General features: G+C 43.1%; 1 protein-coding gene and 1 long non-coding RNA gene across 2 annotated transcripts in view; both read left to right on the forward strand.

Annotated features, from left to right (window-relative positions):
* GUCY2C (guanylate cyclase 2C) overlaps positions 1-13,011 on the forward strand; it is a 1,344,189-nt gene that overhangs the window by 887,542 nt on the left and 443,636 nt on the right. The gene's annotated exons all lie outside the window — the stretch shown is intronic.
* On the forward strand, positions 2,482-2,846 carry LOC143926999 (uncharacterized). Its single transcript, XR_013262193.1, has 2 exons — positions 2,482-2,663; positions 2,740-2,846. It is a non-coding gene; the product is annotated as an uncharacterized LOC143926999 (long non-coding RNA).

The following is a 13,011-nucleotide window of genomic DNA, read 5'->3' on the forward strand; positions in this document are numbered from 1 at the left end:
TCAATAAAACTTTTGATTGAGAAAAAAAAAAAAAATAATTTAGCTATAAGGAAATTGTTTGCTTATTCACATAAAACCAATAAAATGGACCACATAGAGGCATGACTCTAGTAAGAAGTGCCAATGAGCTGGTTAAGTATCAAATCAACCTTAAAAAAGACAAAAAAAGGGGAAGAAAAAATAAATAAAGAAATAAATAGCAAAACGGAGAAAAAGGAAAAGGGGGAAAAAAGGAAAATAAATGACAAAATTGTGTGAAAAAATATAAAAAAGAGACTGTATGGGTCTTCAGTGCATATTGTACCAAACAGGCACTAAAGGAAAAATCCACCAACTACATGATGGCTCATACATGTATATCAAGTATGGAAGTGAAGGTAGGTAGAAGCAGTGAGTGTGAAAGATGTAATGAAACAGCATAGAAATAGGTAGTATAAGGGCAACAAGTATATTATATAAATAGTAATCGAGAGTAATTTTACACCACACAAGAGAAAAGATATTAGTGATAAGCCACTCACCAAAAAGACTACTCAGACTCCAAGGGAATATAGTCATATCCTCAGGCGTGCACCACGAGGAATGACAAGCAAACGCTGGCTTTTATAATGCCCTGCTACCGAGCTGGCGTCTGACATCACTGGCTCGATATGGACGAATGAGCGCGAGTGCGCATGCTCCCATAGATAGGAGAGCTCTAGGCTTACAATCCCCATAATCCTAGTGGGCCAGGAAGGGGAGGGGAGGGTACATGCCAAAACAGCATCGCTGCTATAAACAAACATAGGATGCACCGTTAAAATCCCTTTGCTTTCTCTATCATACTCTCCATATTATAAGGTTATACCCATATAAAGGTTTGACAAACTTTACATCCACTGCAAATGGTAAACAATTTCAAGTGAGAGTTTATTTAGTATATGTCAACACATGTGGTGCATGCCCTGCAATGCCGTGCGGGCTAATGTGTATATACGACGCACTAAAAGAACTCTAGCCAAGAGGGTGTCGGAGCATATATACAAAATAACTATAGGTTTCAATGAACACAGTGTGTTGCTTCACTTTAGAGAGAAACCCAATAGAGACCTCAGTGGTCTTAAATTCTGTGGGATTGATAAAATACACCCCCAGGTGGAGAGGAGCAAACATGGTACGCAAAATTTCCAAATGCGAATTGCACTAAATATTTTTAACCACTTCAATAAAGGGCACTTAAACACCTTCCCGCCCAGACCAATTTTCAGCTTTCAGTACTCTCACACTTCGAATGACAATTACTCTGTCAAGCTACACTATATCCAAACAAAACTTTTATCATTTTTTTCTTACAATTAGAGCTTTCTTTTGGTACTATTTAATCACCGCTGGGTTTTTCTTGTTTGCGATATAAGCAGAAAAAGAGCGAAAATTTTGAAAAAAAAAACACTTTTTTTTTTATTTTATATTGTAAAATTTTGCAAATAAGTAATTTCCTGGTGCCTCCATGGCAGCATACCTGTGACAAGCTCCGCCTTGGCTCCTCCCTCAGGACTAGTGAATATTATAAAAGAAAAGGTTAGTACAGCCCCCGCATTCTCCTTTTTTTCCTCATACCTCATGGCAGTGAATCCTGGTCGGCGTCCTTACCTTCTGCATTCGGCAGCGTCCGTCCGGGTTCAAGCCTCTCCCGGACGCAGTTCCTTCTCTTGGGCAGCTAAATGCGCTTATAAGGTTGGAAGTCCCTTCTGTAGGATCTTTTGGGACAAGCAGTTTGTCTCTTAAGTAAGAGCTTTACCTGCAGTATGGGCGTTCAGGCTCCAGTCTATGGCAGCAGAGGTAGCAGCTTTTGCTCTGTCCCTGAGGTTTGTTTTTTCCCTCCAGTCTCATCTGTCCTTCCTCTCTCCTGCGCTCTGTTTCCGCGGTCCCCATAGTCCTAGCAGGCCCCCCTTTCCTTTCCCATGTGTGTTTGTCACTCCCAGACTCACTAGGGGCCGCGCGCGGCGAGTCTGTGTCATTTTATAATAGTATAGCGTTCCCGCCGTCGTCTGCGCATGCGCCGGCGGGTCGTATGTTTCGACGGTCAGTTTTGACGTTCGGCGCGTGCGCGGTAGCGTCGGAAGCTTCGGCGGCCATCTTTTTTGAGGGCGAATGGTTCTTTTTGCCCTCAGAGTGTCAGAGGAGGAGCTTTAGCACGACATCACTTCCCCTCCTCCTATTTATTTCCCCAGCAGCACAAGTGAAATGCCTGTGGTCAACAAGAGAATTACACTCTAGAGTTCCAGGCTATTCCCACCCCTGTTAAGGTAAGGCATGTTTTAATGCATTTGTTTTTGTACTTGTGATCATCCGAATATATTGGTATAGCTCTGATGGAATGTCTCTTTTCACTTAAAAAGAATTAATTTATTAATATATTAAATTATTTAAATCGGAGCCTCCAAAAAAAAAAAAAATATATATAAAAAATGGATTTAAAAAAAAAAAAAAAACACAAAAACACAACACACAGTAACGGGGGGTGGGAATCGTCACTTTTGTAGGCAAATTCCCTTCTTTTCCGTGAATCAGCGCACGACTGGTTGACGCCTTTTTCCTCTGACTCTTTCCTAGCCGTTACCTCTGCTAAGCCGCCTAAACATGAGCCTTTCGCCGCCCGCTCAAGATCCTACTCTACTCCCAAGGTAAGGACCTACGCCCAGGTAAGTTTAAAAAAAAAAAAAAAAAGAGTGCACTAAGGACAATACTTTTGTATTTCAGTCCTGTACGCCAGAAGACGTCTAAGAAGACCTCAAGGCGATATGGAGATGACGATGATGATTCCTGTCACAGCAGAGACAGGTCACCCAGACATGGGCATTACAGAAGCGGCAGGAAAGCTTCAGCTAAGAGGCGCCGTCATTCGCGCTCCCCGAGACCTAGACCTACCAGATGTCAGGCCTGCGGAGGCTCCCCACTTCCGGACAAACTAATTTGTCGAGACTGCCTTAGAGACTATGCAGCAGACAGAGAGTCTGAGAGCCTACAGGTGGCAGATCTCCTTAAAAAGGCAGTAAAAGACTCCCTTACGGAATTGGTCGCTACAAGGCCGACACAACAACCGGCATCTCCTCCTCAGGAGCTGATGGCGGAGGCCTCCATTCCTGGTCCATCCACCAGTGGAAGTGGTCGTCTGTTCCCTCCCTCCTCCTCTAAGCATCAGGACGAAATGGCCATTTCAGAGGATTCCTCAGATGACACAGATGCCTCTGGCTTTGCCTTTGCCATGGTCCAGCCCTATGTGCAGGCCGTTAAACAAGCAATCGGTTGGGAGGATTCCGTGGAGGTCAGGAAGTCCAAATCATACTTCCCCTTCCTTAAGCGCCAGATCTCCTTCTTCCCTCTTATGGAGGAAATCAGGGAGGTGATCGAGGAAGAATGGGGGAGGACAGACAAAAGACTTTCCACCAATCGATTGGGAAAATTATACCCTCTCTCCGAGGCAGATTCCAAAATGCTGGACGGCCCGCCGGTGGTAGATGCCGCAGTGGTAAGGCTGGCCAAGAACGTCACTTTACCCCTAGATGATTCAACCTCCTTCAAGGACCCTCTGGATAGAAGGATGGACCTTGACCTTAAGAAGGCCTATCAGATGGCAGGATATGCCTGTAAACCTGCAATAGCTCTGACATCAGTGTCCAACGCACTACGCGTCTGGACAGATAATATAGAGTCGGCAATCCAACAGGATATCCCTAAAGAAGAGATAATAAGGGCATTGGATGAGCTGAAGCTCTCAGCCGACTTCATTGGAGAAGCCGCCATCGATTCCATTCGTTGCTCCGCAAGGGCAATGCTTCACACAGTAATGGCCAAAAGGGCACTGTGGCTAAAACCATGGGCAGCGGACGTTGCCTCGAAGCAAAATTGGTGCAAGATACCTTTTGACGGTAAAGCCTTGTTCGGGGAAAAACTCGACAAAGCCATCTCTCGGGTCACCGGCGGAAAGTCAGGCCTACTTCCTCAAGACAGGCGATCTAGACGTTTCAGATCCTCTGCACCAAGGTTCCAATATTCCAAAAATAGGGACTACCGACAATCAAGACAAGGGAAAGGCTTCAGGCACAACTGGAAGAGCACACAGTCGACGTTTCTCAAGTCCAGGAGGCAGAGGCCGGTACCTACCCCACAGGAGCCATCAAAATCTTTTTGACGCCAGGCCAGCCCAAGTGATCCCTGTGGGGGCCAGGTTGAAACAGTTCTCAAAGATTTGGGAACAAAAATGCAGGGATCCCTGGGTAGTTGCAACAGTCAAACACGGTCATTCCTGGTCCTTCCTAAACCAACCCCCCAAGGACTATTTTTCTCCGACAAGGGTGTCAAGATCTCCTCAAAAGGCGGAAGCTCTGAAGTGATTTCTTCTTTCCCTACAGGAACAACAGGCAGTAGTTCCAGTGCCTCCACCTGAGAGATTTTCAGGTTTCTATTCCACCCTGTTTCTAGTCCCCAAAAGAAACGGAGGGTGGAGACCTGTGATAGACCTAAAGAGGCTAAATCGCTACATTTTTCTGGAAAAGTTCAAGATGGAGTCTCTTCAGACGATCATTCGCGTAGTCCAACCAGGGGATTGGATGTTGTCTATAGACCTGCAAGACGCCTACTTACACATACCTATACTCCCTACGTTCCAGAAATACCTGAGATTTGCGGTGGGGCAAGTACATCTCCAATTTCGGAGCCTTCCGTTTGGCCTCTGCACGTCACCCAGAGTCTTTACAAAAACCCTGATTGCCATCATAGCACCTCTGAGAGAATTGGGGCTCCGGGTGTATCACTATCTGGACGACCTTCTACTCCTGGCGAAGAACCCAACCCAGTTATTAGAACACAGGGATATCCTGTTAACAACACTAGTGGATTTCGGTTGGAAGATAAATTACGAGAAAAGTCTTCTCTCTCCGACCCAAGAGATGGTCTATCTGGGAGCCCTGTTCAATACAATGAAAGGATCAGTGTCTCTCCCTCCTCAGAAGGTATCTTCCATTATCCAACAGATGAAGAAGGTGAGCTTGAGATCCTACCTGACAGCCTCAAATTGTTTGAGCCTGATAGGTCGGATGTCATCATGCATCCCTATGGTCCCCTGGGCCCACTGGCATTTGAGACATTTTCAGCTGGAGTTCTTAAGAATGTGGAACAAACGATATCTATCCCAACCCATACACCTGACAACCCGGATGCTCAGGAGTCTACATTGGTGGATGAAGAGACAGTCGCTTCTGAAGTCTCGCCCGCTAGGGCATGTCGACTGGATCATAATTACTACCGATGCCAGCGCAGCTGGTTGGGGAGCACATTCCAACAAGACCTCAGTACAAGGGAGATGGTCCTTCAATGCAGCAGGCGTGGTGTCCAATGTCCTGGAGCTCAGAGTGGCCTATCTTGCACTGCTAGCCCTGGAGTTCGAGATTTCGGGCAAACCAGTTCTCCTCAGAATGGACAACAGGGCCGCGGTATCTTATGTGCACCGTCAAGGGGGAACGCGCAGCAGATCCCTCCTGAACGAGGTGGAGCCCATATTCCTCTGGGCCGAAAGGAATCTGAAGGACCTGAGGGCAGTCTATCTGCCCGGCCATCTCAACTCAAGGGCAGACAGCCTTTCCCGCAGGTTCGCAGACACCAACGAGTGGTCCTTACACCCGGAAATCTTCAACTGGATAATGATCCAGTGGGGGCCCCTCGAGCTAGATCTCTTTGCGACAGCATCCAACACCAAACTGCCAAGGTTTATCTCGAGATTTCCGCACCCCCAGGCGGAGGCAACAGATGCCCTATCAGCCCCGTGGGCATGCGATCGGGCCTACGCTTTTCCCCCACAGCCCCTCATACCGAGGTTCCTGTCAAGACTCGTGAGGGAGACATCGACGGTGATAGCGGTTCTGCCATACTGGCCAAGAAGGCCTTGGTTCCCTACGGCAATGGATCTGAGCACCAGTCCTCCAGTCAAAGTTCCAATAGTACCCCTCCTCCTGTCGCAAGGATGTCACACCCACCCAGATCCCCGCAGGCTGGACCTTCACATCTGGCAACTGAAAGGGAAAGGTTCCAATCCCTAGGGTGCTCCGACAAGGTGATCGCAACCCTGCTCAAGGCAAGAAAACCATCCACAAACAACATATATGATAAAGTATGGAACAACTTCAAGACCTTCATGCTTGATAGAAACTGTGATCCAGGTTCCCCTTCGTCATCTCAAATTCTTGAGTTCCTGCAGGCAGGCCTGGACCTGGGTCTTGCATTGAGTACTTTGAAGGTACAGGTGTCAGCGATCTCAGCAGCAACCAGTAGAAGATGGGCGGAGGACCCATTGTTAATCCAATTTTTTAAGGCCGTCAGGAAGATCAGACCACCGTCTAAACAATCTTTTCCCACTTGGGACCTTACGGTCATCCTGGAGTCCTTAGCCAATCCACCCTTTGCCCCTTCGGACTCAATATCACTCTGGAACCTAACTTTAAAATTAGCCTTTCTGATAGCCATAACCTCCGGCAGGCGGGTGTCAGAGCTCCAAGCTTTGGGAGCAGATCAGGATCATATTATTTTTTACCCAGATAGAGTGGAACTTAGAACAATACGAGGGTTCATTCCCAAGGTCGCTTCATCCTTGAGCATGTCAGAACCCTGGGCACTCCCAACATTTTCTGAACAGGACTCTGTCACTCTTCATGAATTAGACATCGCCTCCACTCTGAAATGCTATCTCCAAGCCACAGCTCCATTCCGGGCTTCCATCAGACTGTTCATAATTCCCTGGGGAAAACGTAAAGGAAAGGAGGCATCAGCCAGAACGATCGCTTCATGGATCGTCAAACTCATCCACAAGGTGTACAGGACAAAGGGACTAGAGACCCCTTCAGCGGTCAGGGCGCACTCCACAAGAGCGGTCTCTGCCTCTTGGGCGGCAAGAGCGAATGTGTCGATCGAAACTATTTGTCGGGCAGCAACCTGGTCATCCCAACACACATTCCTGAAACATTACAGGGTGGACCCAGGAGCTCTCTCCTCAGTGGAGTTTGGCAGACAGGCAATCACTTCGGCCTTAGCCTCTTCTAAATAATAAATTCTTTAAATAAACCTCTAAGCATTATCCCACCCGTCTCAGCTAGTTATTTGTCACAGGTATGCTGCCATGGAGGCACCAGGAAAACAGAAAATTGTTCCATACTTACCGTAATTTTCTTTTCCTGGTGCCTATCCATGGCAGCATACATTCCCACCCTCGGTATTCTATATTAACGAGAATGCGGGGGCTGTACTAACCTTTTCTTTTATAATATTCACTAGTCCTGAGGGAGGAGCCAAGGCGGAGCTTGTCACAGGTATGCTGCCATGGATAGGCACCAGGAAAAGAAAATTACGGTAAGTATGGAACAATTTTCTGTTTTTTATTCATAAATGTGGGCCAAAATGTATACTGCTACATATCTTTGGTAAAAATAACCTATAAGTTAGGGTGCAAATCACTGAAAATTTATCACATCTGATCACACCTGATGTACTGAAGACCTATCTCATTTCTTGAGACACTAACAATCAAGGAAAGTATAAATACCCCCCAAATTACCCCTTTTTGGAAAGTAGACAGTCCAAGGTATTTAGTAAGGGGCATGGTGAGTTTTTTTGAAGTTGTAATTTTTTCCCACAATTCTTGGGAAAATTAAGACTTTTTTTATTTTTTTACACAAACTTATTGTATTCATAAAACAAATAGTACACAAATAAAAAATAGTTTAAAGTCCCAAATAACAGCATAAAGATCCAAAAGGAGATTGTGCAGAAAGGGTGACAATGATGGTATAATCAACGCTGTAGGGTGATCATAATGTTCATCAAAAAGTGCTGTAGCTACTCCATCCACCAGGATTGCACCAATATTTCACCACGTGAAGCTCGTATCCCCTCAGGGGGTTAAACTCACCAGATACAAGAATAACTAGCGCCTTTAAGGGAATAATCCAGTTTTTATACACCACAATTCAAATGTCCTCCACCAGGGTTCGTCTGCCAAACACGCTTCCACAACGTCATTGAATATCAAAAGATTCGCACATAGCGTAATTCTATTTTTTATTCAAAATGGTCACACATTTAAAACCCTAATGTCAATCTGCGTACATTTAATAAAAAGAAAATAAGCATAAGAACATCAGTGTGTTCTGTCACCGTTTCAGATGGATGCCAGGAACTTTCCCCATGTGTCTTTTTTGCTGACACTGTTGTTACTTCCTGGATTTGGTTAACGGTGGAAAGCAGCTGTAACTTCCGGTCAATGTCGTATAGGCCAGGCCCTGATGCGTTTCGTCACTTCCAACTTCAACTGAGGGCGTGGCTATACGACTTTAGAGAGCATTTAAATAGTCACGTCCTCCGCTGCATACACCAATCACGGAACGTCCCGCTGGGCGTCCCAATTGTCATGGAAACACAGCTGATCCGGCTCAATGCCAAACGGAGGCGGTTTCAAAGCTAATCTAAATAAATTAAAATAGCCCTATCCCCCGCCGCATGAGCCAGTCCCGGAACATCCTGATGACTCATATGTGTAGCCGTTGCCATGAAAACCAGGCAGATCAGGCTTCACTATACAGCGGAAAACCAGGCAATAAATGCTGGCCAAATAGAAACTATAGAGTTTGGTGATCTCCATAGCAAAGCTATGGCATCCATACACCGGAACAGAACACAGACATATATCATTTAAAAGCATACATCTAAAATATGAAACAAAGCGAAAATGGCAACCAGAGAACAGGCAAAACTAAGATAGAAAACATACATTGTTTAAATCTTGGAAATTATATATTCCTACAGAGCTGCTGTTGTTCCATAACAAACTGCTAGTGTAAAAGGCTACACCGCACACTGTTCTGAGGAAAATGGATATAAACTTACTTCATCATTAAAATCGTATATGTTGCGATGCAACTTTGATGCAATTATAAACGCATTGCACTAATAATATATAGAATCATTGAAAAACCACATTTAATATATATTTTTTGTGATAAAATGTGTATATAGCCTATATTGGTTTATATAATCACCACTTAAGGCAAAATATTAAAACAAATTTATATTATCAAAAGAGTAAGCTATTTAATGTGGAAGTAAACCCATGGATTTAAACAGTTAAAAAAAAAAAAAGGCATGCTAACTGCACATTGGCTGTGCTCTCAGCCAAACTATCAAACCATCCAATGGCTGGTGTCATAACGAATCACATGTGCAGCACCATAGCAGTTGAAGATTAAACAGAGGCAAAGATGGCAGCTTCCTTGGCTGAAAATGATAGGGGAGTTTACTTCCACTTTAAACATTCTAAAATTATAATATAAATATATATACCCTATTTCCTCTGTCGTTATTCAAATCATAGGAGGGCAAATATTCAGATATAAATCCCAAATTGAATATTCGTTGTTAATATGTAAGAGAACATTATATATGAGCCCCATAGATATCAATTTCCACTCATCATAGTGGCTCAGGGATAGATGAGAGAAATGTGAGAAATGTGCAATATAAAATAGAGAATATATAGTAAATAAAAAATATATGCGGTATATTGCTTGTGAACATCTAGCCATAAACTGTAGCTGACTGCTATATATATTGCTGCCAAAAGCATAAAAATAAAGTATATCAATATTACTATCAAAGATTCAAAACTAAAAAAGGACAAAAAGAAGAAGAAGAAGAAAGCGGGGGAGGTATCGATTCATGGTCTCAAACAAGTAGGGGGCTCTTAATTAATAGTCGCTTATAAAACAATTTATATCAACATCCACGTTTAACCCTTTCGTCGATAATGTGTCAACCAGATATATCCATTCAGTTTCTCTTTTAGAGAGTTCACGTACCAAGTTTGATCCTCTCCAAGCTGGTTTCATGTGTTCTATACCCCAAAATTTTAACATTGATGGGTCACGGTTGTGGTGAACCTTAAAATGTAGGGACACATTATGGTCCTTAAAACCTAGTTTTATATTAGCAATATGTTCAGCTATACTGATCCTCAATAACCTTTTGGTCCGGCCTATATAAATCAACCCACAGGGGCACTGTAAGGCGTAAACTACATAAGAAGTGTTACATGTGATAACATTTTTTATTTTAAATTCTTTATTATTTGATGTAGCTGTAAATCGGTCTAAGGCCCTCAAGGGTCTGTTGACTTCCTTACAGGCCCTACATTTTCTGCAGGCATGAAACCCATCTTTTTCCCAAAAAGTGGGAGGGTGAGATGGGGGATCCAAAACCTTTTTTACTATTTTGTCCACATAATTTGGGGCCCTCCTATAAATGAAGCTAGGTTTAGAAGGAAGTACAGAGTGGAGAGTCTTACCCATTAACATAATGTGCCAATGTGCTGTAAAGATATCTTCCACTTCTCTGTATTGCGCATGAAACCCAGATATAAAGCTCCATTCTTGACGATTTGTAGACTGTCTAGGGCTAATGTCCTTCAAATATTCATCTCTTGGTACTGATGCTACTTCTTCAATAATTTTCTCCAGATGTTCCTCCGAATATCCCTTTTCCATTAACTTCTTCTTTATAGTGTTTGCTTGAGAATGGAAGTCATCATTAGAACAGTTCCTCCTTATTCTGGTTATTTGTCCCTTAGGAATGTTTTTTCAGCCAGATTGGGTGGTGTCCACTCTGGGTGGGTAGATAACTATTTGACTCCGTTGGCTTAAAATAAACCTTGGTACATAATTTATCACCTTGTCTATATATGTTGACATCCAAGAAGTTGATATCCACCATACTCACTTCACTTGTTAGTCTTATTTGGCTATTGCTGTTGTTCAATTCATCAAAGAATTCATTGAGGGATAATCGTGACCCTGACCATACAAATATCAGGTCATCTATATATCGCCTGTATTGGAGTAGCTGTTGTCTTTTGATTGAAAAAATCGTTTTATCCTCCCATTCTCCCATAAAAAGGTTTGCTATGCTTGGTGCAAATTTTGCTCCCATAGCCACACCTCTGCGCTGTGAATAGTAATTTCCCCCAAACCAGAAATAATTATGACTTGGACAGAAGTCAAGGGCATTCCGTAAGAAGATCTTCTGATTGTGGGATAGATCATCTCTCCTGAAAAATGCCCAATTCAGGGCTAAAATGACATCATCATGTTGTATGATCGTATAAAGAGATGCAACGTCCACCGTAACCAGGTATATTTCTTCTTTCCCTGCCAGATCAAGACCTTCTAATAGCTGTAATAGATTTTTTGTGTCCCGGAGATATGCCTTCGTTTGTATGACACTTTTCTGTAAGAAGAGATCTAGAAATTGGCCCATTCTGGATGTGATGGAACCTATCCCATTCACAATTGGTCTTCCAGGTGGGCATTGGATGTCCTTATGAATCTTAGGTAAAGTGTATATAGTAGGTATTCTGCTACTACATGGTGTTAAATACTTAATTTCTTTGTTGGATAAAACCCCCATAGAGTGACCAGACTCCACCAGTACTTTTAGTTCTTCTTCATACTGTCTGGTTGGATCCTTTTCTAATTTGATGTAAGTGTCTCCATCTATCAACATTTCCATTAATTGGTTATTCTAGAATTCCTTTGTGAGGATGACTATCCCGCCCCCTTTATCTGCGGGTCTTATCACCAAGTCTTTTCTTTCTTCTAACATTTCGATTCCTTGCTGTATATACCTTGGGTTTACATCCTTCTTTGGTATTAAAGTCTCTAGGTCATGTAATACCAGTCCTTTAAAAACATCAATATGTTGGTTGGCACTGTTAGTAGGGTTAAACAGAGATTTGTTACGTAGTCCACTGTCAGTTTGCACAGATGAAATTGCAGTGACAGGTTGAGAATTTTTGTTTAGGAAATACTTTTTCATATTTATCTTCCTCATGTACTTGTGTACATCTATAAACACGTTGAACTTGTTAACAGGTCTTTTCAAACCACATTTTAGGCCCAGATTTAATATATTTGTTTCCTTATGCGTTAAGGAAACCCCAGCCAAGTTAAATATGCCTCCTAATCCTTCTCTTGCCTTCGTTTTCTGGACCCTTCGTCCTGCTCTGCACCCTCTTGTTCGTCTCTCCTCTGATATTGGTATTGATTTTGATTCCTTTCCCATGATATTTGTTCTCCCCAGTGGGCTCCTTGTGATGGCTGGAGGTGCATCGGTGGTCTCCCTCTCCTGGGGAAGCCCCAACCTCGTTTCTGCCACCCCCTCACTCTCCCTAAAAAAGGACGCGGTGATTGGTATCGTTCTTCATTCTCATATTGTAATGGGTTAAATCTATTATACACTGGGATCTGATATTGACTATTTTGTGGTGGATGTCTTGTGGGATATGCCCCTCTTCCTCTTGTCATAGTCCCTTTCCCATTGGTATGATTTCTAATTGGAGTGGACTGATTGACAGGCAGGTGGAGAGGACTATCAGTTCTCTGATAATCCCTCACTGGGAGATTATTGTTCTCAGAAGATTGTGGTCCAGTTTGGAGTTCATCCATCTGTCCATTAGTGCCTCTATTCCTTTCAGGGCAGGTCCCATTAGTTTGCTGCCACAAATATATAGAGTTTGTTTGAAAATCTCCCAGATCTCTATGGAATTTTTTTGTTTTCTTTCTTTGTGTCTTTGTCAATTTTTTCCAGCTTCTTTTTTATACGCGTATTAAAGTCTATCACCTGTTGGGAGTCTTTAATGGGGTCCAACTCTAGTTTTAATTCATTCATTTTTGCCTCTAATCTAGCCATTTTCCTTTGCTTTCTCTTTAGTACTAAATCCTGTAATTTAAAACCCACCCCATTAAAAAATTCTAACCACTCTTTCATGGACTCAGGATCATCAAGTCCATCTTGTGGGGTAACTTCCCATCTTAAGCTCCTCACAATGATATTTTCTTTTATGTACTGTTCAAATGTACAAATGTCCCACCAAGTTCTAACTTTTTTTTCAAGGGCATTTCCTAGAGCTGTTAATGCCCCATTATAATTGGCCTGAAT

Source organism: Lithobates pipiens, unplaced genomic scaffold (genome assembly GCF_037356315.1).
Source record: "Lithobates pipiens isolate NorthernLeopardFrog02 unplaced genomic scaffold, aLitPip1_a1.2 Scaffold_23, whole genome shotgun sequence".
In the NCBI taxonomy this organism is placed as follows: Eukaryota; Metazoa; Chordata; class Amphibia; order Anura; family Ranidae; genus Lithobates; species Lithobates pipiens.